Source organism: Tyto alba, unplaced genomic scaffold (genome assembly GCF_018691265.1).
Source record: "Tyto alba isolate M040663 unplaced genomic scaffold, T.alba_DEE_v4.0 Super-Scaffold_14, whole genome shotgun sequence".
NCBI lineage: Eukaryota > Metazoa > Chordata > Aves > Strigiformes > Tytonidae > Tyto > Tyto alba.
In genome coordinates, this window is record NW_024881276.1 from 30,646,924 (window position 1) to 30,672,765 (window position 25,842).

The 25,842-nt window shown below is 48.1% G+C and overlaps 1 long non-coding RNA gene across 1 annotated transcript; it reads left to right on the plus strand.

Moving 5' to 3' along the window:
- Nucleotides 1-77: 77 nt before the first annotated feature.
- On the plus strand, nt 78-23,851 carry LOC116965888. Its single transcript, XR_006164917.1, has 3 exons — nt 78-166; nt 10,452-10,739; nt 22,925-23,851. It is a non-coding gene; the product is annotated as an uncharacterized LOC116965888 (long non-coding RNA).
- The last annotated feature ends 1,991 nt before the right edge of the window (nt 23,852-25,842 follow it).

Genomic DNA, 25,842 nt, shown 5'->3' on the forward strand with positions numbered 1-25,842 from the left:
CCACTTCCCTCAGCGCCGCGGCCAATCGCGGAGCGCTCGCGGGGCTCGGCCAATCGAAGGGGGGCGGGTCGCGGCCGCGCGCGGGTGCGCGCCAATCAGTGGCCGCCCGCCTCCGAGCCGGTGGGTCGGCGCGTCGCCCCCTGGCGGCGTGGGGGAGGAAAGGGGGGTAAGTGGGGGTGGGGGGTTGCGCGGCGTGGGGCGGGAGGCCGAGGGGGGAGCGGGGCCGCCTCGGCCGGCGGGCGGTGCGTGGGCCGGGGCAAGCTGGGCAGCCGGGAAGCAGGGGCCAGGCCCCGCGCTTCGGCCGAGTCCGTGTTTTCTCTCGAGAGCGCGAGGGAATTCGCTCCCGCGTTTCGCGTCCTGGCCGGCGCTTGGGCCCTGAGGAGAGCCCGGGAGTTAAGCGGTCTCGCTTTAAAGCTTTTTCTCTCAAATCGACGAGCTCCTGTGTCTCCGTCTACGAATGTTATGATTTCACCCAGCCATAAACCCTTTCCTTTAGGCGCGCACTAAAGTAGTGACACGGGGAGGAGCGGCAGCGATGTTGTTTTCCTTTCCTGCAGACATTTTTCCTCCAGCATCTTTGCATCTTTCCCCCTCCCCTGGAGGCTCTTTTCCCGAATTACCACCATGACTGGGGTGTGTCGCATCATGAACTCTCATCTAAAATTGGAATGCAGTTTTGAAGTTGCCTCTGGATAGCTTTGCATTTCAAAATAGTTGCCCTGCCCAGAAGATGTTTTCTTCAGAAACCACCGAAGTTGCAGTCTGACGCTGGTGCTGCTCAGATGCTGGTGTTTTGCAGGGACACCTTCGCACATACAGCAACAGGCTGGCTGTGTATCATGCAGCTCAGAGCTCTGCTTTGAATGGGAAAGCATCTTTGTGTAGCCATGGGCCATTTCTTGTCAGAGGGATGTGTAGGAGAGAGATGACAAGATAGATTCTCTCCGTGCTGATAACACTGGCAAGCCTGAGACTCCAAGGGAAGGTTAACACCAGGCCTGGGGAGCATCCAGCTCAGCAGTTCTGTTCAGAGATCTGCAACCTCTGAGCATTTTAAGAATGAAAGTTTGCATTTAATTAATTCATTTGGCAAAACCACATTGCTTGTTTTTCTGCTGTTGATGGAGAAATCAGAAGCACAAAATGATTTTACAGTACCTGTGACTTAAGGTAATCTGTGTGTATGACCGAGGTATAAATGACTTAAAGCCCAGGTGGTTTGAAGTCATGCGGTTGAGAATGCCATATGGTCAGGGAAGGGCGTACAAGGTTTTGTTTCACACATCAGTCAGCCACGACTCCTGAGTCATGGCTCAGGTGACATGACTGAAACAAACAGGGATTTGTTTGCTTGGATGGTGTATTTCTCTGCTTGAGAAAGAAGAAGCAGGGGCAAAAAAAGCACATAAATACCTGGAGACTGTTTGTCTGAGTGACAGATAAAGATTTGTAGTTTAAACCCAGAAAGAAGCTGAGAGAGAAGGAGAGCCAGGCAGCTTCCTATCTAGGAGGCATCTTGGCACTCTGAGATCAAGAGTAAAGGTTCCAGTGCCCACGAGGTGAATCTTGTTTGATTTGAAATGGTTTGTAAGCTTGGAGGGATAGCAGTGACCCATTTCACTTTCAGTCACCTTTGGCTTCCCATATCACTGTCTTTACTTGTCGGTGCCCTTTCATGAAGAGGGGCATCTTGAGCGCTGTGTTATAGTGCTTTCACTGATTTTCAGGCTTGTCTTCAAATCTGCCTGTGTTTTTATCAGACAGGTTTATTCCTTCCTTCCTGGGAGTAAGGTTTCAAGATCTGCCCTTCTTCATGCCTCTACAGGAACATAGGACAAACAGATGGAAAAGAGCCAGATGTGTCGGGCTTCTTAATATGGGAAATTAAATAATCTGAAGTAATGATTCCAGAGATTTATTGCATTAGGCACCAATGTCAGGTTACCTGTGAAGCTACTCTGAGGTGCCTGATGCCTAAGTTAGGCAGAATGCAGCTAACAAAGCTGAAGTGCTAAAAGACACCATGGTGAAGAGATCGGCAGTAGGAGGCTAAGGGAAAAATGTGAATTTCAAGGACTAATATCTAAGAGTTTGTATGGTGCATGCAGAAGGAGATCAGTAATCTTATACAGCTCATGGCCTCACCCTTTAGAGTGTTTTCTATTATTCTTTTCTTTCACAGGTACAATAGAAATACAAAAGTATTAGTTTACAGGTGAACTCTTTCACATAAGTCTTATACAAGAAGCCAAGGGAAGGTTTTTGTTTTGTTTTCTCCCACATACTTCCTTTTAATGAATTTATTTCCTTAAATCTCACCAGCAGGTGAAAAAATCCACCCCAAATAAGCTGAACAGGGTGTCTGGTAGCAATAGCTTATTTTGTTATTTGGAGTATTGCAGTCAAAGCAGAGAGGAGAGAAGCAAAAGTACAAGGTGGGATTACAAATGTCGACAGTAGGAACTACAGGAGGACAGAGGATCTGGCAGGCATGAGAAAGAGTGGCACCTCTTGCAACTCTGGCACCTCTTGTTTGACAGCCCCCTTTGCCCCATACCCCGGTTCTGCCATTCCAGTTTGGAAGAAGCTTAGAGCTTGGGCCTAGCTGCACCTTTATAGGTAAACCGGCGATAAAGTGGGTTGAAATGAATACAGGAGGGACAAACGTAAGGCTGGGTGGACACGCAGCTGTGTCTGTTCGCCCTGCTCTGTAGTTGCCTGCAAAGCATATCCGCTGTGTCAGGGGAGTGAAGTGTTTTTTAGTGCTGATCAGGAGGGTTGCTCTCACCGCGTAAGGGCAGACACACAGGGATCTCTGAAGAGCTGGGGTTTGAGGCGGTCTTGGTTATTTCCTAACTGGCTAACTTAAAGAGCAATTGAAATAATTACTGTGTGATGTAGGTTAACAGAAGTCTTGTCTATGTAGGCAGAAGCTGATAAACTTCTAAGCAAAATGTGCAAAAGTAACAAAAAATCCCAAACCCTTATGTACTGTAAAATCTGGCATATATCAAGGATAAAGTCCATGCAGCACATTAACATTCTTTCTGATTGAGATTTTATATGGAGTAAAAAATTTGGGGGAATTTTGAGGGTTGTGGTTGCCATGGCAACCATACCTCTGGTGCCTTGTGCAAATATATAGTATTTTCTACTTGTGACGACTCTTCCGGAAAAATACAGGGTGAAACTAAGATTGCAGTGGTACCAGATTGCCTGAGCTTGTGTGCACAGGTGCTCGCTCATCAAGATCACTGTCCACAAATCTGCATTATTGTAATTTTTAGTGTTTATTCTCTTACGTTAAGCAAACAGAAACAACATGGATTTTGAATAATAATCCTTCCTATAGGCCTGCTCTGTCCTTGGATGTGTGTCTCTGGAGGAGAGAGTGGTGGTAGATAAGTGCAGGTATGCTCACCCCAACATGCGGGCAAGCAGACAACTGTCTCTTCTCCACAACCTTGTGGTCTAGTGACAGAATCCCAGCGGGGCTGGATCAGAGCAGTCCTTCCTCCTGCTTCTGGAGCAGATCTCTGGCTATTCTTAACCCATTTTTCCAGCTCAGCAGCTGAGTAATCGATCCCTCTTACATGAAGGTGATGAGCAGTGGCTTCCCAGTGCTGTAATGGACAGGTTGTGTGGTCTTGTCATCTAGAGCTGCCGTGTAGGAAGGTGGAAGCTGCACTTCCAATGTTAACGTGACTTTGTGCTGTGGCACCATAGGAGACTTGATGCACTTGAGAGTCACCTAATGCACGGAGAGCATAATATATGCGTGCTTATTCAGTCTTGCTCAGTAGGGAGAGTGCTGCACCACATGTAGGTTATTATTCTGTGTTTTGAATGGTCTGGAAGAGGCTTGTGATTTGGTTTGTTTTTTAGCTTTGGGATCCCACAGTCTAGATGCTGGAAACTCCTAGTGTCTAATGCTTTGTCACTGGGCTCAGCTGTCTACACAACAGTGTCCAGCACCATCAGAGATACTCCAGGCTATCTCCTCTGGCCTCTGGCTGCTACAGAAGGGGTCCCAGAGCTGCCGTTCCCTACCTGCCAGCCCCTTGTGCATCCCTGAAGGCACTCTCTGGCATCTCAGAGAGCACTAGGGACCTGTGCCGAGAAACCAAAACAAGCCCCAAGCCTTTGTGTTGTCCTGGGCAAGACGTTGTGTGTCATTAAAGTCTTCCCCTTTGATTACCTGTGGGTAATGACACTTCCCTGCCTCTGAGGGATACAGGGCGAGGTAATTAACTGAGTTCATGTTTGTATAGCATTTTGAAGATGAAATGTGCTGCGGCAATTATTAAGTGTTATTTCACTAGAAACTTTGTGATGGTGGCTCCCTAGTGGAAAGCCTGCCGTTCCAATTAAGGGGTAGTGGTGCTGATAACAAAAAGCATTAATGTAATTAAAATTGTGTCAGCTGGAAAGCCTTTACATGGAACATACAAGGTTAAAAATAACATCCACTTTTAACAGCTGAACTGAGGTAATCTGTCTGCTTCAAGTCCCTCATCCTCCACTGCTTGACAACCTGAGTAAACTTGAAATATGAGACTCAAAGGAGAGGTTGTGTAAATGTTGATGAAGACCTTTGTACCCAGCATGAGGCTTGCAGCCGCATGTTACTACAACCCTTCTAGGGTGCTGGTACTACTCCAGGTCTGTCCACTGATCTTCCTTTTATTTTTGAATTTTTTTTTTTTTTTTTTTTTTTTTTTTGCTTGTTAACATTCACTGAGGGCTGGACTCCAAATACTTCATGCGGCACCAAAGCCTGCGCGTCTTATTTCAGTGTGTACTTCTAGTGAATTCGATGGATCGCACGGACCCCCTGCTGAGCCACGTATGGAGGTCGGCAGCAGGCGGTGTGCGGTGCAAAAACCGATGCGCGGTGTCCCCTCTCGCCCATGCACCCCTGTGCAGGCACGCTCCGAGGAACTGGCGGTAGGTGCCTGTGCGGGGCAGGAGCCGAGGGTGCTGCTGGATTTCAGACCGGGTTCGCAGCAGCTGCCAGCGCTGCGCTAAAACGCTGATGATTTTTAAATTCTATTTGTAAGGCTTCGGTACTGTTTACCACAGTCTCCCTGAAGGAGCAGAAGTAGCTTGTAAGAGAAACTGTAGCCCTCCATTTCAGCTCAAAAGGCTGTGTGACCTTTGGCTAAAAGACGTTCTGAGAAACAGAGGAGCTCCTGCCAGGCACGGCCGATCCGGCAGCGCCCGCTCAGAGCCCACAGGCTGGAGCTCCGGCGGGCCCGGCAGCCCTGGCGCGAGTTTCCCCATTGAAACGGCGCGACAGGGTGAAATGGGGAGTCCGCAGCAGCAAACAGTGCCCGGCACGGTTGTCATACGCAGGACAGGATGGATGCACGCGTGGATTCTGGGGATTCTCCGGTGTTTGCAGAAAAAATAATTTGCTGAGGTCTGTATGGGAGCTGATGCTATAGCACAAAGTGATGACTGCAATCAGACTGAATTGTGGGGAAACCTGGTTGAAATTTGAAACGGCTTTTAAACTATGGACTGGATTTTTTTTTTTTTTTTTAACTGAGCTTCAATAGTTTATAAAAATTTCAAAATAATGTTTTGGTTAAAGTAATGAAAACCGTCATTTGAGGCATTATTCTCCTGCACGTACCTATTTTAAACTAGCATTGCTCCATCAGCCTCAGTGCATACTCTCCCCACCTCGAGCAGTTTCTTTGCCCACTTGGATTACTGTCAGAGAAGCACAACCACAACCAGCAGCCCCAGAAAACGGCTACCCGAAGTGTGCACCCCACCCAGGCGATGGGCACCTCTGCTCCGGCCGTGGCAGCCCCCGCAGCCCCCCCTCCCACGGGATTGCATGCTGCTGCTGGATTCACCGGAGCAAAAATCAGGCCCAGAGGGTTTGTTTTTCTGCTCTCACAGGAGCACAGGGCTGTCGGCATGGCCGACGAAGGGCAGACCAAAGTCCCACGAGCCCTTCAGCCTGTTTCTGGCAAACAGGCGACTCCCGAGGCTGTGCCAGCAAGGCTCCCTGGTGTGACACCGGGCTCTGGGCCGGCCCCACGCCAAGCCCAGGAGCAGCAGAGGAAGAGGTGCTCGAGCTCCGGCATCACGGCCAGCGCTTATCGGTCACTTGCACTGTCAGAAAGGAAAACGGGCACGCGCTCGCTTGAAGGTACTCGGTGGTGGCTGGCAAGGCTGCTTTTGTGGGGGAGCAGAACTAGGACTCCAGAGCAAACCACACTTCGGGTTACTGGTGATTAAAGTATTTGTCATAAAAAAGTGAAAATGTTATCTTTGAAGCTGGTCAAAGACAGAACATTGTCCAGAAAGGTCATCTGAAAGAAGTTTTTTTAAGTTAGAGACCGTCAAAATGTTTATGTGTTCAGGAATGTTATTTTGTTCACTGAAACAGTCCAACCACCTAAATGATTGTGCGTGTGTGTGTATATAAATATATATTAGGAAAATATATTTAAAATATCAACTAGGATAAAAATTGATAAAGTCCAAAGAAAGCCTGTGCCTTTTCATACTTTATATATGTTATATACAGTGATCTACTAAGGATTTCATTCACAGTGTATAAAAAGAAAAGCTTATTCTTAGATTATTAGCTAGGATTTTATTTGTAAGAGTCCTTATAGTTGTAACTAAACTGTTCATTTCACTTGATATATAAATTGCTTTGTAAATCCCAACCCGCATAAGCACATGCTGGAGGTAACTTCCCATGCAGTTTAATTTGGATATACTTTTCAGCACTCCCCGACACAAAGCGTTCTGCAGTCTCTCTTCAGTATTTACCAACTTTACATTTTAGTAGTACAGCAAGTGTCAGTACACCAAAGGATTGAGGTGGTTTATATTTTTTTTTTTTTTCCTTGCTTAACTCAGCTGCGTTGGTTAATCCTGGAGATGCAATCATTTGATTCAGTACAAAACCACAGTGAAAATGTTAATTAATATGCAGTTAGAAAATACCTAAATGATACAACAGGATAAACTATCCCATTTCTGCAGTGGGAAATCAAGACTGCCAAACAGAATGTATCTAGGCAGGTCTCCAGAATTACAAAGATGTGGTTTTATTTGGCTTTTTAGACACGTGATTTCTTCTCTGGGGACAGTGGGTGGTTGGGGAGCAGCCGAGTTCTTTCATGAGGAATAAGCTGGAGTTTGTACAGCTGTCAGTGAAACGAGGCTTCTGGGTGCTGTCTTAATACAAGCAATTAGTAAGTGGGAATGCAGCTGCGAAATGTTTTAGCCAGGTATTGTAATACAATTTCCACAGTACTGTGTAATTAATGTTTATGTGACCACTTGGCATCTGTTAGGAAATTTTTTCCACAGGTCAGCAGACATCTCCAGCCTTGCCAAAAGGACGAAGTGCACCACCGGAGAAAGCCTGCAGACTTTGCACCCAGCGTGCATGCCGGGAACCATCGTCCCGCTGGGTTTGTGTGATCTGGAGTGCCTTCACAAAACGTGGCCAGAACAGATAACGCAAGTTCCCAGTCAGGACTCGGGCACTGTGACTGTTGGTTTTGTTGGACAGAAGAAAAACTCTCCTTCCACATTCACTTGTAAGTGTTGAGAGACTTTTAGAAACCTGCCTGTAGGTCCCTGCCCAGGCCAAGCTTTGTCACTGTCCTGGAACCAAAACCTGCGTCTGCACGGAACTGCGTCCGGCCCTGTCAGCACGCTCCCGAGTGGGCCTCACCGGACAGTCCCCGTCCCTTTCCAGAACTGGAGTCACTTAAAGCTCCTGCTGGTCCCTGTCGGGCAGCCCACCAATGTCACACGCCTGCGAACCGCTCAGCCATGCTGGGCCGGCCGTGGCTGTGGAGGAAGACGAGGTTACGGCCGCCAGCTGCTGGAGAGCGGCACCGCTTCTGGCTTCACGTGTAGCTGTTCCCTAATCTGGTCCTGTCGCTGTGATCCTGGCTCGTTTGCACACTTTCAGTAGCAGGGATTTTCTAGCCAGGATCGCTCTGACATGACCTGGTTAAGGAGCAGCTCCAGGTGCGATTGTGCCGGGAGGTCTGAGGGACAACGGCGACTTTGCTCAGAGCAGGCTGAGGGAGCTGCTCGGCACGGGTGGGTGCGATGTAGCCCGCGCCGTGGAGTGCCAGACGCCCCTCCAGACCCAAAACCTCACCATGAACATTTATTGCAGCCTCAGATGGCACCCCTCTGGTGAAAAAACAGGCCAGCCAGCTTCCACAAACTAATCCTCATACCTTTTGTACAGCGAGTCCCAGCTGCCGCCGGGTAGTGCTGGCTGCAGCACTGGGGTCTGGGCACGCACCAGGGGCAATCCTTGTAGGAAGATGCTAACCTGCAGAGGGGTAATGATCAACAGCAGCACATTCGCTTCAGAATGTGGAAGGCCACTTCCACGGCACTAGCTCTGGCTGTTCAAATTTTCGTTCTCTCTGGGCCCCTCTCTCATTTCAGCAGTGGGTGGGCACTGCCCTCTGGCAGCTCTGCCTTCTGGCAGTGCCTGGCACCTGCTGACCAGGGTTACCGCAGCTCAGAGCTGGTGAGTACCTTGAAGTGACTGCCAGCGGGAGGTAGGCAAAGCTGTCTGCTGCCTATTTTCCCCCGGAGCTGTTGGCTTTTCCTGACATCCTGAGCATTGTGACTGTATTCTGGAGACAGAGCAATCACAGCAGCTATTCCTGGGTCACTGCGAGGACACTTGTCTTCACCCTACCATCTGTGGAGGAGCAATCACTGCCACGGTGGTGAGTTTGCTGTGCTATGCTGTGGGAACTTGCAGCAGAGGCAATTCGTGCACAACCTGCATCACCTGTGTGCACAACACCCTCGTGTTCCTGATCAACATCCCCCTTCTGCTCTTGGCTACGGCTGATCTCTGTGGTGGAGGCAGCACCCACCTAGAGTTTTCAGGTTTTATATCCCAGTTGTGCCTGGCTCTGAGTAGCTGAGGGCCTGCAGGTGGTACCTCTGAGATGGTTTGTTGCCAGCACAGAAGACATTATTTGGATGCCCAGGACCTGCTGTATGCCTGGGGATAGCCTTCAGCCTACCTGTTCAAGGCCATGTGTGGAGCATGGCCTCAGCCCACAAGAGCTCCCATCACAGAAGAATCACCTCTGTGCTGGTCAGTGCGTCATGCCCCTTATCTCCCCAGATACCATCCCTCCAGTGGTTTGACTGTGGGACCCTCACCTCCCCTCTCTTTTAAGCCACCACCCTGCTTCTTTGCAGAGTTTTCTCATTGCTTTCACCTCAGCGATGTCTGCACACCAGAGTCCTCCTGTGTGCCTGTGAGAGCAGGCAGCAGCCTGGCTGTCCAGGCAGCCCAGGCCAGGTCTCCTTACCGCTGTGGGGCATGGAAAAAAAAAAAAAAATGTTTTCTGTCTGAAAGCAGAATGAAAATTCTGGACCACCTTTCTGCTTTCTTGCCTCAACTCTGAAAGCAGGGGATGGGTGTCCTCTAGGGCTCTGCTCGGAGTGTGCTGCGAGTCCCCCGCACAAGCACTTGAGCGGATGCACAGACATGTCCTGCCCGGGTTTCGTGATCCTGCGGCTCTGCCTGGTCTGTCCCAGCGGGTGTGGGAGCAGAGCAGAGCAGATCAGGAAGCAGATGGTTGTGATTTGACTGTGGTGGTGGTGGTTGGCTAATTGGGTTTTTGGAGGATGTTGCAGTAGGTGCTGGGTTAATCTCTCTAGTACAAGCTGTTTATTGCCAGGACATCTTTCTCCTTGCTGCCTGCCAGCCGACACTGAGTGTTCCTGTTGTGCCTAGCTGTTTTATAGGGGCTACATGAACTGCGACTGCGTAACACACCGTTGCAGAAACAAATAAAGTCCGTTTTGCTCTGTACCCCAAATTAATTTTTATACATTTCCCCCATGGCTCTTGGCTGAAGGTACTCACTGTAAAAGGGCAGGGCAGCTTATTGCATCGTGTGCACAAAGGCAGATCACATACAAATTGGGCAGCATGTTCAATTTATATGGGGATTACTTCACAGAGACTAATCTGATACTTTCTAAAGAAAACAGAGGTGGGAAAGGAAAAATGTGCTTAAAACAAGATAGATACAACCTATGTGTGGTTTCTTACATTTTTTTTCAGGATAAACCTGGGCTCTGATGGGTTCAAGTGCAAAAAAACCACTGTGTGAATGGTTGTAAACAGCAAGGGGGAAAGAGTTTGGAACGATTATTTGTTCCAGTCAATTCTGGGTTTATTAGCGATGGCAGATGTGTGAGTGTGTGGCAGCCACTGGATGGCATTAGTGGTCCAGGTTTCGTTTGACAGACTCTACCTTCCACAGTACTTCCACTCTTCATTTGCTCAAAAGCTGGCAAATCTGTAGAAGCTAGAAAAATAAGTAAGATAACCAGGCCCGTTGGTTATTTTATACATACACATGACTGTCCCTGCTCTCTCTCATGTAAATATTATCATCTTCATCCTTTAGGAAACCCAGAGGTGAAAGAAGAAATTCCAGCTGCACCTCAAATCCAGCAGACCAACCACCAGCTTTTCTGAAACAGCCACTGACTTTCTGCAGCCCATCTTGTCCCAGTTCTGGACACCTGATTTTTAGCTGTGTTGGGTTCAGGCGGGCCCTGCTCAGTTGAACCAGCAGTGTACGAGTCACTGGTGTCAGGTCCTGGGAAGTATTTAGCTCTTCAGGGAAAGACATCTGGGGGGAACCGCCGCATCTATCTGCTAGGCATTCAGATCTACAGACTGGTTGAGCCAGGTAAGGTTTTATAAGTCATGCTTAATTCCCTGTTGGTTGCATAGATCAGTCCATTTCAATTAAAACAAGACCTAAAAGGAACATTTTGAGAAGTCAGTCCTTGGTCCATTAAATAAGAACTGTTGTGGTAGGCTCCTTATTGCCCTCCTCCCAATATATCCCTTTAACCAGCAGACATGCTTCATGTCTAATGCTGTTTAATACAGATTCCAGCTTCAGACCATCCAGCAAAACCAGGACTCGGCTAAAACCTAATAGGCTGTTAGATATGCTTGGTATCATTAATATTTGTGTGTGATAAGTCTGAGGAAGCAAAAGGAGGAAATAATGTAGGCTTATTGACTCAACAAAAATAAATTTGCCCTTTTTAGATTAGGTTTGTAATTTGGAAACCTTGATGAATCTTTGGCTGTGTGACAATATAAACTGGGGGGAAAAAAATATCTCCTTATCCCACAGTGCCTGTAGAGGATAGCTGATCGTTTCTGGAAGAGAGAATCTGTCTCACAAGGGCTGAAAAAAACTAGCCTGAAAAGAGATCAGAAAGCCTTCACACTCATGCAAATGATTGCTCTTATTCCTCTGGGGACACAGAGGCAATCTTTATATGGCATCTTACATCAGACTGTAATAAAAACAAGGGGCATAAGGACTTGCTTGTGGGGGAAAAAAACCCATCCATTGCAGAGCATGGAACCAGTCTGTCATGTTCCCATGGTCTGTCTGGGGAAAAAGGATTTTAAAGTGAATGGCATAGAGATACTTTGTGAGTTTTCTAGTACTTCAGTAATCATGTAATGTCAACAGCTTCAGTAAAAATGGCAGGATACAATCTTTTGCCCTTTGACAACATGTAGGACCTCACCAGGACAAAAAGAAGTGGGGAATGTAGCAACCCCACATAACAGAAGCCTCCTTTTATGCCTGAGATGGGAATACCAATTTAGGCAACACCTGGCTCCTCCAACATAGCATTTCCCAATTATACAGATCACTAAACAATTCACCCTGCTTCATAAATGAAAGCAAAATGCTGAGGACACAGATGAACTGATCTCATACCAGGATTTAGTAACAAAAGGACACGGGGATAGTACCAGCACCCGCTTAATGTTGCAGGGGCTGAATTACATGAGAAGCCTCCAAGTTTTTTGTCTCCCCCTCTCCCCTCACTCAGTCAAACCCTGAGGGAGTGGTGCTTATGGCTGGTGATACGTACTGCGCTTGGCACAGAGCCATTTTGTTCCCCCTACTTCCAGCACAGACACAGACTGTAGTTTGGCCGTGTAGGCAGAAAACAAGCGCCCATCATAGAGAAGCCATTTGCTGGAGTCAGAGGATTGAGTGACTTATTACCTGCATTAGCATGACGGGGTTGAGTTATGGGAGGACGGCAAAAGCACTTGTGTAAATAGAACTAATGGAACTAATAAACATAAATCAACAGGCACAAACATTCAGCAACACCTCACACCCCCTGGTCCCCTCTGAGGTGGGATCTAACATCCATCACAGCAGACAAAGGCGAAATGGATGTGTATGCTCTCAGTCCAGCCAGTTCTGGGCTCCTGAGCTGCCCAAGGCTGCATCAGCAAAGCCTACATCAAAGCATCTCAGAGGTTTAAAGTCCAAGCAGAAAACTCAAAAAAAATCCAGAATTTACAAAAGTCAAGGGGTTGTTTACAACTGTCCTTTCTTGACATCATTCTGGAGGCTGCATCTCCAGAGAAGCTAGTCTGGTTTCACCTGCTTTCTGCTTTTTCCCCCAAGTCTTACAGCACATATTCTGGCTTATGAGAGTCCTTGCAGGGTAGCACTTTTGTCCCTAGCTCCTTGAGAAGACAGAACGTGTGTCTACACTTGCTGAGTACAGGAGGACCAGGAGATAAGTTCAAGCACTGGATTCCTGATTATCTGCACTGAGTAATTATTAAGTTAATGTTTTAGATCATTTCACCAGCCCCTCTAAGGTACGTCTGCCAACAGAGCAGGCTAGCCCATAGCATGCACAGGGGATGTGCTGTTTAGCTGCTAAGCTAGGAACTAGTATTTTCTCTTCCATCCAGCAGCAGAAGCATGGCCAGAGGTGACAGTGAAGATTTTGGGACCTACCTTCCTTCCTTCTAGGGCTAGAGCCCTAGATTTGTAATTTAGAATTTAGATAAATTGAAGGAAAGCTCATTGAGCCATCCCCACTGCTCCCTACTCCCCGCCCCCCCCCAATTCCTTCCTTCCTTCTCCACTCCCCACCTACACACATGTGGGAGAAGATGGTCTCTAGGAACTCTGACCACTGTTTTTGCTCTCCATCCTGCCATCTCCAAAGGACTAGGATGCTGGGAATGCTTCCCATTGCTTTCCTCACCCAGGGCAAGGATGTCATGGGCAGGCCATGCTCTAATCCACTGTTAACTAAAAGTTCACTTCTCTCTAGCTTTAATATTTTAAATGAATTATTCAGAGTCTGCAGGCACAATCACCTTTTCATAAGGAGCAAGTAATCAAGAAAACATTAATATTTGAAGAAGAAAAGCTCCGGGGTGATGATTTAGACAGGACAGGCAGGGGTACTCTCTCCCCATCCTTTCATAAGCAGCTTTGTGCTTCTCTACATCTCATGGTCCTGACACATTATGAGGTAAAATATGATTAATTCTCCATAAATATTCTTGTGCTGTAAGTTTACCTCAAAAAGGCAAATTGATCTGACATCACTGAGATCAGAAGGCTTCGAGGTTTGGGTGAGGCTTGCTGCAGCTGGCTACCCCTGAAGCAGCAAGGTCGCCTGCCCCGTTCCCCTGTCATTCTGCAGGCTACAAGCGTGTTTTCTCGGGTAGTCCTTTCAGGGGATGGGCCAGCAGGCAAGTCCAACGGACTACAAAGCTACATCCACAAGAGGTGCTTTGGAAGTATGTTCCTGCAGATCTCCATGCTGCTCAGAGTCAGCTTCAGCAATCAGGAAAACAAGTTCCAAAGAGCCGTGCTGAATGTTCCCTGCGGGCGAGCGCCCTGCCGCTGCGGCACACGGGCTGGCGAGCACGCAGGCTGAAGCCACCTCTCTGCAAAGCCAGGGCTGAGGCATGCCCAGCTTCTGCCGAGTCCACCCAGGGAAGGTAACGAGGCCAGGCATGTGGCAGCCCAGACCTCAGCACAGCAAGCCACCCGAGCAGGTAACAGCTTATCATGGTCCGTGCCAGAACCAGGACCACCATGTCCCCACGGTTATCAGTGTCCAGGTTCACCAGATGGACACAAACGTGGTGGTGCTCACCTACAGCAAGAAAGCTGTCTGATGGCAATACAGCCCCGAGGTCGCATCTCAGTCCCTGTCCCCCCCACGCTCCAAGGGGAGGCTAAAGCTGTGCCCTTTCTCCCCCAGGGGTTTGTGCCAAACCAAGGCGCCAATGGGCAGTGCCCGACAGTGTGGTCGGTTGCTGCTTGCTTGCCCCTCACCGTGCTCAGCTGGTGTGAGAGCAGCAGGCCTGCAGCAAATGCCCCTCTCCTTGTGCTGAGGAGCAAGGGTGAGAAGCCTTATCTGTCCACCTCTCAGGCTGTAAGGGGAAATTCAGCCCTGTAGCATGAGCCAGTGTTCATTTAATTTTTGCACGCATGGTATCTGCTCTCCAGATAGTAACAGTGCGATGTATGGCCTCCACTGAGGACAGTGTGGAACTTGTGGGCTGTATAAATCCTACGCAACTCTCCAAAGGGGTTCAATGATACATTGGCCCCTGCTGAGCCTCTACCAAGGGTCAAATTTCACACAGTGCCAGATGTGGGACCAACAGTCCTTCAGAGTCACCTCAGCCAAGTACTCCTCGAGATTTTCCTGTGAATTCAGTCTGCAGGAGGAATAACTAGAGAAGAAGTGGTGGGGAGAAGAGAAAGAGGCAAGGATGTTATGGGGCATGACAGTAATGGAGGATACAGAAAGGAGAGGTGCTGAGAGGTAATTTTTCCTTGCTGCTACCGCCAGATGATGCTGCAGAGCAAGCCATCAGAAGCAATTAAAGATACATCTGTAGGAGCCCACATACTTACAAGCTGAGTAATAACAATTTTGAGATAAACTGACTTTTTAAAATCCATTCTTATTACTCATACAGGTATTTCTTAGACATCATCTCTGCAGAACATCAGCGCCTCTCCTGAATTACTCAGCCAAGCTCTTCCCTAGGCCACCCTGTAAGGGGGAATACTGCACAGCACCGGCTGCAAAACTTGCCATCACATGTCCCCAGCTACCAAAGCAGGCTGGGGCACAGCACACACATGCACGCCCCAGAAGGGTGTCCACACCACTCAGTGCACCACTGCACTTGAAGAAATAACATAGGGGAACCAGGCAACCGCTAGTCACCGGACTTAACTCCTACAAACAGCACACAGAGAGATGCCCCAAACTGAAAATGGGGGGGGGGGGGGGGGGGGGGGGGCACTTTGCATAAAACAGACACTCAAAGGAGCAAAACACCTTCGAAAGGTAAATCTGGAATTAACAAGCCTACTGGCTAAAAAGACATCTTAGCTATAAGGAAGGTATTTTAAGATATATTGGCTACAAAGAAGATAACTTTTAAGATATATTATAGATGCTCCCCTCCTACTAGCACCTCAGTATCCCATGAACAGTATTACCTACCTCTCCTACCACCTCTCCCTTGTGAGCACTTCACAAGTACTGACTAAACTCCTTGTTATCAAATTGTTCAGCTGATTAACATAATTCAGTTAAACCCAGAACAACTAATCTCAATCTGTTCTTAACATGAAGATTGCTGCTTCTGTTTCAGAAGTGAGGAGGGGCTTGTATGCCTGAAAGCTGCTGTTTCTCAACAGTACCAAGGGATCTAGTGAAAAAGTCCAGTAACCGCTCAACACCAAACCAAAGTGCCTGTCCCTGCAAACACCTGATTTGTGGGTTTATGCTATGCTTTTCTCAACAGCAATGGCACTTCGAGTGTCTTCTGGCTCCTCTCTACTTTCCCTACCCCATCCTACATCCACCATCTCCTTTTGCTGCACCACCACCGTTCATGGCGCTACTTGTTGTACTCTTTACATCACACCTAAGCCAGCATAATAGCTAACTGCTAAGGGAAGGTTCTTCTTTCCTTTTTGTTTATATTAGCACCCACCTGTCCATCCTTCCAGCCTGCTCAGGGGGTTAGAACAAGAAAAAGCTGGCGTCTTGGTTTTGGAGGTTAATTTTTGGGTGACTTGAGCTTGCTCATTGCAGGGTCAGATTGTGCAAGACAAGCAGTGAGGGAGCAGGACCAACAGTGCCCCTTTGCACTGTCATTTGCTGTCAGGGGTGGCTTAGATGTAGTATCAAGCTGCACCCCAAGAGAAGAAGTGAGATTGGTTAACCTGGCTGGAGGTGCCACAGAAATCTATATTCTCAGCCTGTGTCTCCTGGTGGCAAATCTTGCACTCTGTCTGGTAGGCTGTCCTTTCTTGCTCTGCAATTTATAAGGGGTATCTTCCATGTAGGCATTCCCCTTGGATCTAGCTTTCAAAATTTTGGTTATTTCTATCCTCTTATAGTGCATTCTTGGCATTTTAGACCATGCTGGTTCTTCCTATGAAATTGTCACTCAGGCACTCCACACAAGTCTCTTTCTGGTTTATCACACACTTCTCAGTGTGTTTGCAGATGGAAGGATAGAAGAGGAAAATGCTGCCAGAAAGTGTGCCATACCTGTCTTTTCCTCTGCTGACCTTCGTGGGTTCCTTGTGGTTCCTTTTGCAAAGGCAAAAACCAGACCAAAGCTTACTGGGGTTTTAGTGAGGTGGTCACAAGGGCAAATGTCCCCTTTGGGACTTAGTTAAGGACAGGAAATGATTTTGTGTCTGTGACCTGTATCAGAGCTGAGGACAGGTTTCCAGTAGTTAAAGGCTAATGCAATAACCCAGATTTTGCTAAAGTTTACATGTTTAAGCTAATTAAACACTTAATTGGGTTAAGCTAATCCAATAAGAGATAAATATTTTCAGTTATGGTACTTTTTTTCCCCCTCCTCATATAGGCTTTTCAGTAATGCATACTTTATCCATAAATTGATGTCAGCGATCAGCTGAAACCTGTTCTACTGGGGGTGATGGGGTCCATCTGTTAGAGAAGGGGAAGACCATCTTTGGTCATAGGCTTGCCAAGTTGCTGAAGAGGGCTTTAAACTGAAGTTGCTGGGGCAGGTGAACCTCAATCCATCCCACTCCTACCAGCTTGATGCCAGTGCCAGCAATGGATGCCCAGAGCCTGGAGAGGGGTCACAGGTCAGCAGGAGAGCACCTGCAGAGCAGCACAAAGGAATTCCAGACAGTAAGTCAGCTTTGTCGGGGGCCCAACTTAAATGCCTCTATGCAAATGCATGTAACATGGGGAATAAACAAGAGGAGCTAGAGACGTGCGCACATCTGCAGGGCTACAATCTTACTGGCATCATGGAGATGTGGTGGGATGGCTCCTGTGACTGGGGTGTTGGAATGGAGGGTACAGGCTCTTTAGGAAGGACAGGCAGGGGCGACGAGGAGCGGGGGTCACCCTCTATGTCCGTGAGCAGCTGGAGTGCATGGAGCTCTGCCTGGGGATGGATGAGGAGCTGACCAAGAGCTTATGGGTCAGGATTAAAGGGAGGAGAAGGACAGGAGATGTTATAGTGGGGGTCTGCTACAGACCACCCAACCGGGAAGACCAAGCAGATGAGGTCCTCTAGAGACAGATAGGAGCAGCCTCATGTTCTCAAGCCCTGGTCCTCGTGGGGGAGTTCAACCACTCCAATATCTGTTGGAGGGACAACACAGCAGGACATAAGCAACCCTGGAGGTTCCTGGGGTGTGTTGATGATAATTCCCTTTTCCAAGCGGTGGAGGAGCCAATGAGGAGAGGTGCTATGCTGGACCTTGTTCTCACCAACCAGGAGGGTCTGGTGGGGAATGTGAAGCTCAAGGGCAGCTTTGGCTGCAGTGACCATGAAATGGTGGCATTCAAGATCCTTAGGGCAGCGAGGAGAGTGTGCAGCAAGCTTGCTACCCTGGACTTCAGGAGAGCAGACTTTGGCCTCTTCAGGGATCTGCTTGGCAGAGTAACATGGGATAAAGCTCTGGAGGGAAGAGGAGCCCAAGAAAGCTGGTTAGTATTCAAGGATCACCTCTTTTAAGTTCAGGAGCAATGCATCCTGACAAAGTCAGGCAAAAATGCCAGGAGGCCTGCATGGATGAACAAGGAGATCCTGGACAAGCTCAAACACAAAAAGGAAGCCTACTGAGGGTGGAAGCAAGGACTGATAGCCTGGGAGGGATACAGAGAAATCTCTGAGCAGCCAGGGATCAGGTTAAGAAGGCCAAAGCCCTGACAGAAACAAATCTGGCCAGGGACATCAAGGGCAACAAGAAAAGTTTCTATAGGTACGTTAATGATAAAAGGAAGACTAGGGAAAATGTGGGTCCTCCCCAGAAGGAAACGGGAGACCTGATTATGTGGGATATGGATAAGGCTGAGGTACTCAGTGACTTTTTTGTCCCAGTCTTCACCAGCAAGGGCTCCAGCCACACTGCCCAAGTGGCAGAAGGCAAATGCAGGGACTGGGAGAATAAAGAACCACCCACTGTAGGAGAAGATCAGGATGGTCTCAAACCTGAAGGTGCACAAGTCCATGAGACCAGATGAGACGCATCTGCAGATCCTGAGGGAACTGGTGGATGAAGTAGCTAAGCCACTATCCATCATATTTGAGAAGCTGTGGCAGTCTGGTGAAGTTCCCACTGACTGGAAAAGGGGAAACATAACCCCCATTTTTAAGAAGGAAAAAAAGGAAGATTTGGGGGACTACAGGCCAGTCAGTGTCACCTCTGTGCCCAGCAAGATCATGGAGCAGATCCTCCTGGAAACTATGCTAGGGCACATGGACGATAAGGAGGTGCTTGGTGACAGCCAGCGTGGCTTCACTGAGGGCAAATTGTGCCTGACAAATTTGGTGGCCTTCTGCAATGGGGTTACAGTGCTGGTGGATAAGGGAAGAGCAACCGATGTAATCTATCTGGATTTGTGCAAAGCCTCTGACACTGTCCTGCATGACAGCCTTGTCTCTAAATTGGAGAGACATGGATTTGACAGATGGACCACTTGGTGGATAAGGAATTGGTTGGATGGTCGCACTCAAAGACTTGTGGTCAAGAACTCGATGTCCCAGTGGAGAACAGCAACAAGTGGCGTTCCTCAAGAGTTGGATTTGGGACCAGCACTGTTTAACATCTTTGTTGGTGACATGGACAGTGGGATTGAGTGCACTCTCAGCAAGTTTGCCAACGACACCAAGCTGTGTGGTGTGATCGACACACTGGAGGGAAGGGATGCCACCCAGAGGGACCTGGACAGGCTTGAGGGGTGGACCCATGCAAACCTCATGAAGTTCAACAGGGCCATGTGCAAGGTCCTGCACATGGGTTGAGGCAATCCCAAGCACAAATACAGACTGGGCAGAGAATGGATTGAGAGCAGCCCTGAGGAGAAGGACTTAGGGTTGTTGGTTAACAAGAAGCTCAACATGACCCGGAAATGTGTGCTTGCATCCCAGAAAGACAACTGTAGCCTGGGCTGCATCAAAAGAAGCAAGACCAGCAGTTCGAGGGAGGGGATTCTCCCCCTCTGCTCCACTGTTGTGAGATCCTACCTGCAGTGCTGTGTCCAGCTCTAGGGCCCCCAACATCAGAAGGACATGGACCTGTTGGAGCAAGTCCAGAGGAGGGCCACAAAGATGATCAGAGGGCTGGAGCACCTCTCCTATGAAGTCAGGCTGAGAGAGTTGGGCATGTTCAGACTAGAGAAGGCTCCGGGGAGACCTTATAGCAGCCTTCCAGTACCTAAAGGAGGCCTACAAAAAAGCTGGAGAGGGGCTTTTTACAAGGGCATATAGTGAGATGACAAGGGGTAATGGCTTTAAAATGAAAGAGGGTAGATTTAGATTAGATATAAGGAAGAAATTCTTTTCCTGTGAGGGTTGTAAGACACTGGCACATGTTGCCCAGAGAAGCTGTGGCTGCCCCCTCCCTGGAAGTGTTCAAGGCCAGGTTGGACGGGGCTTTGAGCAGCCTGGTGTAGTGGAAGGTGCCCCTGCCTGTGGCAGGGGGGTTGGGACTAGGTGATCTTTAAGGTCCCTGCCAATCCAAACTGTTCTGTGATTCTGTGAAATTAGCAATGACATTGAAAGAAACCCTTTAATACTATAAACTGACAGCAAAAAGGGGGATTGGAAGCAAGGGCTGTTGCCTTCCCCATATGTGTCCTTATGACATGAGCAATCATAGCCCCAGGAAAGCTCAGACATTGCCATTATCCAGTGTACTGTGATTTTACATATCACTTCACTCGCAACTGGCAGTGAACACTGATAACAGCATTTTTCAAAACAGAGGCTGAGATGGACAGTAATTCATCATATGCATCCCCTCTTTTACATAATCCTAGATGTGTGAGGATGTGATCCTACTATTAGCCTTGCTGCAGTCTGAAAATTTTTCAAATACCAGCTGAAAAAAACAGGGAAGGCATTATTGTAATTCTTGAAGCGTGCAAAGGCCTGGGACAGCTTCTCCGAGGGACTATAAGGGGTAATAGATATTTTGCACTCATGGAAGCAGACCGTCCCTGCTAAAAGGGGTACTAAGCAGGGAGAGTTACTCTCTGTGTTTGGAATTCAGGGTCTTGTAACCAGCCTGAGTTACTTTTACTGAAAAGCCAGAAAGAAACCTCCATTATTACATTGTTGTTCCCATTTTCAAAGAAAAAAGAAGGCAACAACTTCTGTGTTGTGGTGAACATCTTTTTTAAGCTACAGGCAAAACTGACAGGTAAATAAGTAGAAGCTGTAAGGTTCACCAATAGAGAACAAGTCCTAAATCAATCCAATTTGATGGCCTCGTTAAGACTTTTGTGGTAAGCAATCCTTCTGCTGTGTGCGGGACAGAAAATGTTAGGTTACACACATGCAGCGGCACATCATTGAAAGGATGTACTGGTAACAGTCTGTAACTATTTTTCAAAAAACAATTTCTGTGATTTTTTTAACACCCTTTTCAATTTTTCAACCTGAGATGTCCTCTGCCATTCCTGTCTCTCAGGTCCCTGAGTGTACTGCTCAGAAATAAGAGCATTTTTTTGTGTAGAGGTGAAATATCAAAACATGCATTGCAAAAAGGAAGATGCTTTATTTACAGATAATTAATTTTACAAACGAAGAATGAATATCTAGGGTAGTAACAGAACTTTGCTTTTGAGTTTCCTCACCCATACAAATTTTTAGATAAGCAAATGCTATTTCATGTTTTCAGTCGCAGAATTACCGTCCTTGCAATAAGTTATACTCCTCTGTTCATTGTGAATTGCCAAGTTGTTTTTTTCTGAGTGAGCTACTCCTGTACGCCCCTACCAAAAACGACTGGGTTTTTTTGCAACTCAATCATTCATAACCTCAGACAGAATCTTCAGAGGATGCTGCTTTACTTCTGCGACATTACCTGAAAACAAAGATTGCTGATGTTGGACAAAGAGTGTTTAGTAAGGGGAGTTTTCTGCTCAGTCCTGTGTTCTGCTTCCTTTTAAAAATTTTTGGAGGAAACTGAAGTTTTTATGCACACAAGCACTGCGAGCCAAAAATAACAACTCTTAAATTAGCACTGAGTAGGTGGAGGGGTACAACTAGCACACCAGCTTGCCATAACAGTCTGGATATATAAATGAAGAGATAGGACTTGACATGCAGAATAACTAGAACTGTCAGATGACTAATGGATTTCACTCATTATATGCTGAGGCCCTGGAAAAGTAACTAATGAAGTGGGATTGCTTAAAAACATGCCTATGTTAGCTGCCATAAGCCCCAGTTGCGCAGTCAGGTCTGCTGAGACGCAGCCGCCTGCCCACATGCGCCCACCTGCGGGAGCTGCCTCCGGCGTGTGCGTGGCTGCAGCAGGGGAGGGGGGCGGCAGCACTGAGGAGGGGGGCTGACGGGTCTCCTGCGCTGTTGTTTGATGGGCGCCCGAGCCTGTGCCACAGCAGAGAAAAGCAGCCCTTGCAGGGGGTTCAGCCTCTGGCCCCTTTTTTCCCCTCTGGTGCTGACAGAAGCGTCTGTGGAGCAGAGAGGCGAATGGGACGCAGGAGCTGGGCTGGCCAGGGGGCAGCCCCCTCCTCCCTCGGCCATCCAGAGCTTTCCATGGGAACAGAAATATTCCCCGATTGGGTCTGACGGTCGATGTCACCTATAGGTCAGCACCTCTGACCCTTTCAGTTTCCCCCTGTTCTGGGGCAGCTGCTGAAAATCACACCAATATTTAGGCAGGACCGTGCCAGTGTGGTGCCCTGTGGTGGCAGGAGGCAACAGCACCTCTCTGGCATCGGACTCTCATACACCGCCAGATGTGTCCTGCTACCATTTTGCTTTACAAGCTGTTAGAAAATGTCCAGGCCTTCCTTCACCGTTAGTTTTTCTTTACCATTCTTCTCTGTACGTCGCAGAGAACTTATAGGACAGAGTATATACTGGATGTGAGAGGAGCCTGAGGGGCTATATAGTACTCTGCAGTACGGTGCTCTGCAGGAGCCATAGGCTGATAAATGGAGGATACTGGGTGCAATAGGACCTGCTGGATGATTGCCTGTTTTATTGCCTTGTGTTTGTCTCGAACCATGCTGACAGCTGCGGGATTTCTCCTTCGGACACATATGAAAGTCCCTGTAGCAGAAGGAGGCTGGCAGACTGGAGTGTGTCCGATGGAAGGACACAGAGCTAGGGGCTGGAGCTCATGGTTTGCAAGGAGCACAGGCAGCCCAGAAGCTGTAAAATGTCCAGCCTTGAAGATATCCAAATCTTGACAAGGCAAATCCATGTGCAACCTCCCTGACTGAAATCAGCCTTGCTTTGAGCAGGATATTGGTCTAGAGGCTCCCAGAGGTCTGTGATTTGCAGTCCCACTGATGCCACCAGTGCTCCGTATTGCATTCCTCAGCCCTCCTTAAAATATCTCAAACCTCCTCTCTGCTTTTCTCCCCTCCCCCCAATTCATTTCAATGAAGTGCTCTCTGAATTACTTTACCATGTGGGGTGGTAGCAGCTTGGTAGTCTCATCTGTAACACATGGACAATTCAGCATGCTCAGCTTAATCCAGTCCTTCTGGCTTTTCTTTGCAGAATAACGTGAAGTAGCAGCATTTGGCAACTTGTCCCGATTTTGCTCTGTGAGGACAGCTCATCATCAAAGCATTCTTCTGCTGCTAGATGGCCAAACCTAGGAAGCGATACGGCCTTCCTCAACCACTGCTTGGGCAAAGCAGCCATGCTGCATGGAGGATCTTCTGCTGTCTTTGGTAGCTTCACCTTGGTTGAGAGTTGAAATCATGTTCCCCGCCTTTATTTTTAGCATGCCTTTTCCCTTCCCTTTCACTACAAGTTTTCCAAAATGGAAAATAAGATTGGAGTTACAAAACTCATTAACCATACAACGAATAGCCAGGCTGTGAGACCTTGAAGACTCACAAGTCATTGTTATAAAGGAACGTGTGTACCAAGCATGCCCAAACATTGGCTGAGGAGCCAAACATAGCCTACTACCAACGGAGCAAATTTTCCCTCGGCTGTGTGGAGCTGCCTGCAACATGGAGGAAGCTGATGCTGAGCTGCAGGATATATGAAAAATGCATGCCTGCCTGGTGGGACAGCAGATCACCAGACTTAGCTGGCATGTGATGACAAAGCAGCATTGCCTGGTGCCACTTAGCCGAGCCAGTGACTTGCACCCACTCAGTGGCCAGGTTGCACTTGCAGCCACATGTGCTGGTGGTGGAAATGAAACACTCGTCAAACATAAAGAGATCAAAGTGGAGGAGGTGCAGGAGGGGAGGGAGTTTAGGGTGCATACCATTTGGCCACAGAATGGCTGATGTTGGAGGAAAGTCTGGTGGGCATCTAGTCCAACCCCTTGCTCAAGCAGGGCCTCTTAGAGCTGGCTGTCCAGATAGCTTTTGACTATCACCGAGGTGGGAAAATCCACAGTCTCTCTGGGCAACCTGTGCCAGTGCTCGGTCACCCTCACAGTAAAAAAGTGTTTCCTGGTGTTCAGAGGGAACCTCCTGTGTTTTGCCTTGTGCCCACTGCCTCTGGTCCTGCTGCTGGGCACCACTGAGAAGAGCCTGGCTCCGTCCTCTTTGCACCCTCCCTTCAGGTATTTATAGACATGGATAAGATCCCCCTGAGCCGTCTCCTCTCCAGGCTGAACAGCCCCGGCTCTCCCAGCCTTTCCTCACAGGAGAGATGCTCCAGTCCCTTCATCATCTTCGTGGCCCTTCACTGGGCTCTCTCCGGTGTGCCCGTGTCTCTCTTGTGCTGGGGAGCCCAGAACTGGACACAGCGCTCCAGGTGTGGCCTCACCAGCGCTGAGGGGAAGGATCCCCTCCCCTGACCTGCGGGCAGTGCTTTGCCTAACACAGCCCAGGGTGCCATTTGCCACTTTTGCTGCAAGGGCACAAGGTCCTTTTCTGCCAAGCCGCGTTCCAGCTGGCTGGTCCCCAGCATATATTAGCGCATGAGGTTGTTCTTCACCGGGTGCAGGAGTTTGCACTTCACCTTGCTGAACTTTATGAAGTTCCCGTCAGCCCATTTCTCCAGCCTGTCTAGATCCCTCTGGATGGCAGCATGACTCTGTTTTGTGTCATCTGCAAATTTGCTGAGGGTACGCCATCATACAGATCATTAATGAAGATGTTGAACAGGACTGGACCCAGTACTGACCTCCGGGGTAGTTACTGGCCTTCAACCAGACTTTGCACCACTGATCACCACCCTCTGGGCACAGGCTGTTCAGCCAGTTTTCAATCCACCTCTCTGCTCACCCAGTCCACGCTTCGTCACTTTGTCTATGAGAATTTTATGGGAAACAGTGTCAAAAGCCACATTGAAGTCACAGTAGACAACACCCATTGCTCTCCTCTCATCTACCGAGCCAGGCATTTCATTGTAGAAGATTATCAGGCTGGTCAGGCGTGACTTCCCTTTGTGGTCCTGGTTGTGACTGAAGGGCTGAGGTGGCCAAGGGCCAGGGCTGTCCTCCTGGTCTGGGGCGCTGTAGGAGGTGCAGCAGCCCCACATGGGGTTAGGATGGCTCTTGGGTACGCGGAGATTTTGACATGCAACCCATAGTCTCATGAGATACATTTGTTTGTAAGCTGATGGACACCATGAAGATCTGTTTTTAAGTTCCGCTACCAATTAGGAGCTATAAACAAACCGCACGCCTGGGGTAGCTGTCAGTTGGGTTCGTGTGATTATTCTGAGTGGCCACTTGACTAGCTGAACGTTCCTAATCCGGGGCCGTAGCACAGCATCAAATTTTAATAAGACCTCATGGCTGAATCAATGGGGAATTCTACCTAAAAATCAATGTCAGGAAAAGACCTGCATTTAATCTTGCTGATTAAATGCTTTGACTAAAGTGCTTGGTGTGGTAATGCCATTTAACACCTGCCATTAATTAATCAATAGCCTGGTGAAGAAAACTGATGGTTTATATTTGGATTTGATTTGCAAGCAACATCGTGGTTAGTGAGTATATAGTTGAGATTTTGTATCTGATATTTAAATGTAGAACAAATACACAGTATTTTAAAATAAATATTTTTTTATTCAGTACACAGCCAAGCATTAAGATTAATAACAATTGATTTGGATTTCCCCATCTTGACTTTCAAAGTTGATGGGGAGGTGCTTCTACCTTTTTGAGTTTAAAAATCAACTTGTGTAGTTTGGCAGGTTTTGTAAAATACTATTAGTTAAGACACAGCTCATGTTTATTTATTAATGCATTTTAAAATGTACTTATCCAGATTTGAGCTGAGTCATTACTTAAAAAAAAAAAACCCCAACACTTTGGCAGCCAGGGCAATGCTTGTGACAAAAGGTGCTCTCTGGCTTCCCTGCGTCCTATCGAACAGGGTCTGTGCACCTAAAGCACTGGCTTAAATTCCCTCAAAACCTTTAGCTGCAGAAATAGCACAGGAACAAACCGGCACAGGGAAAAAAGTCGTTGCACCTTGTTTGCGTCTGAGATGGGTAGA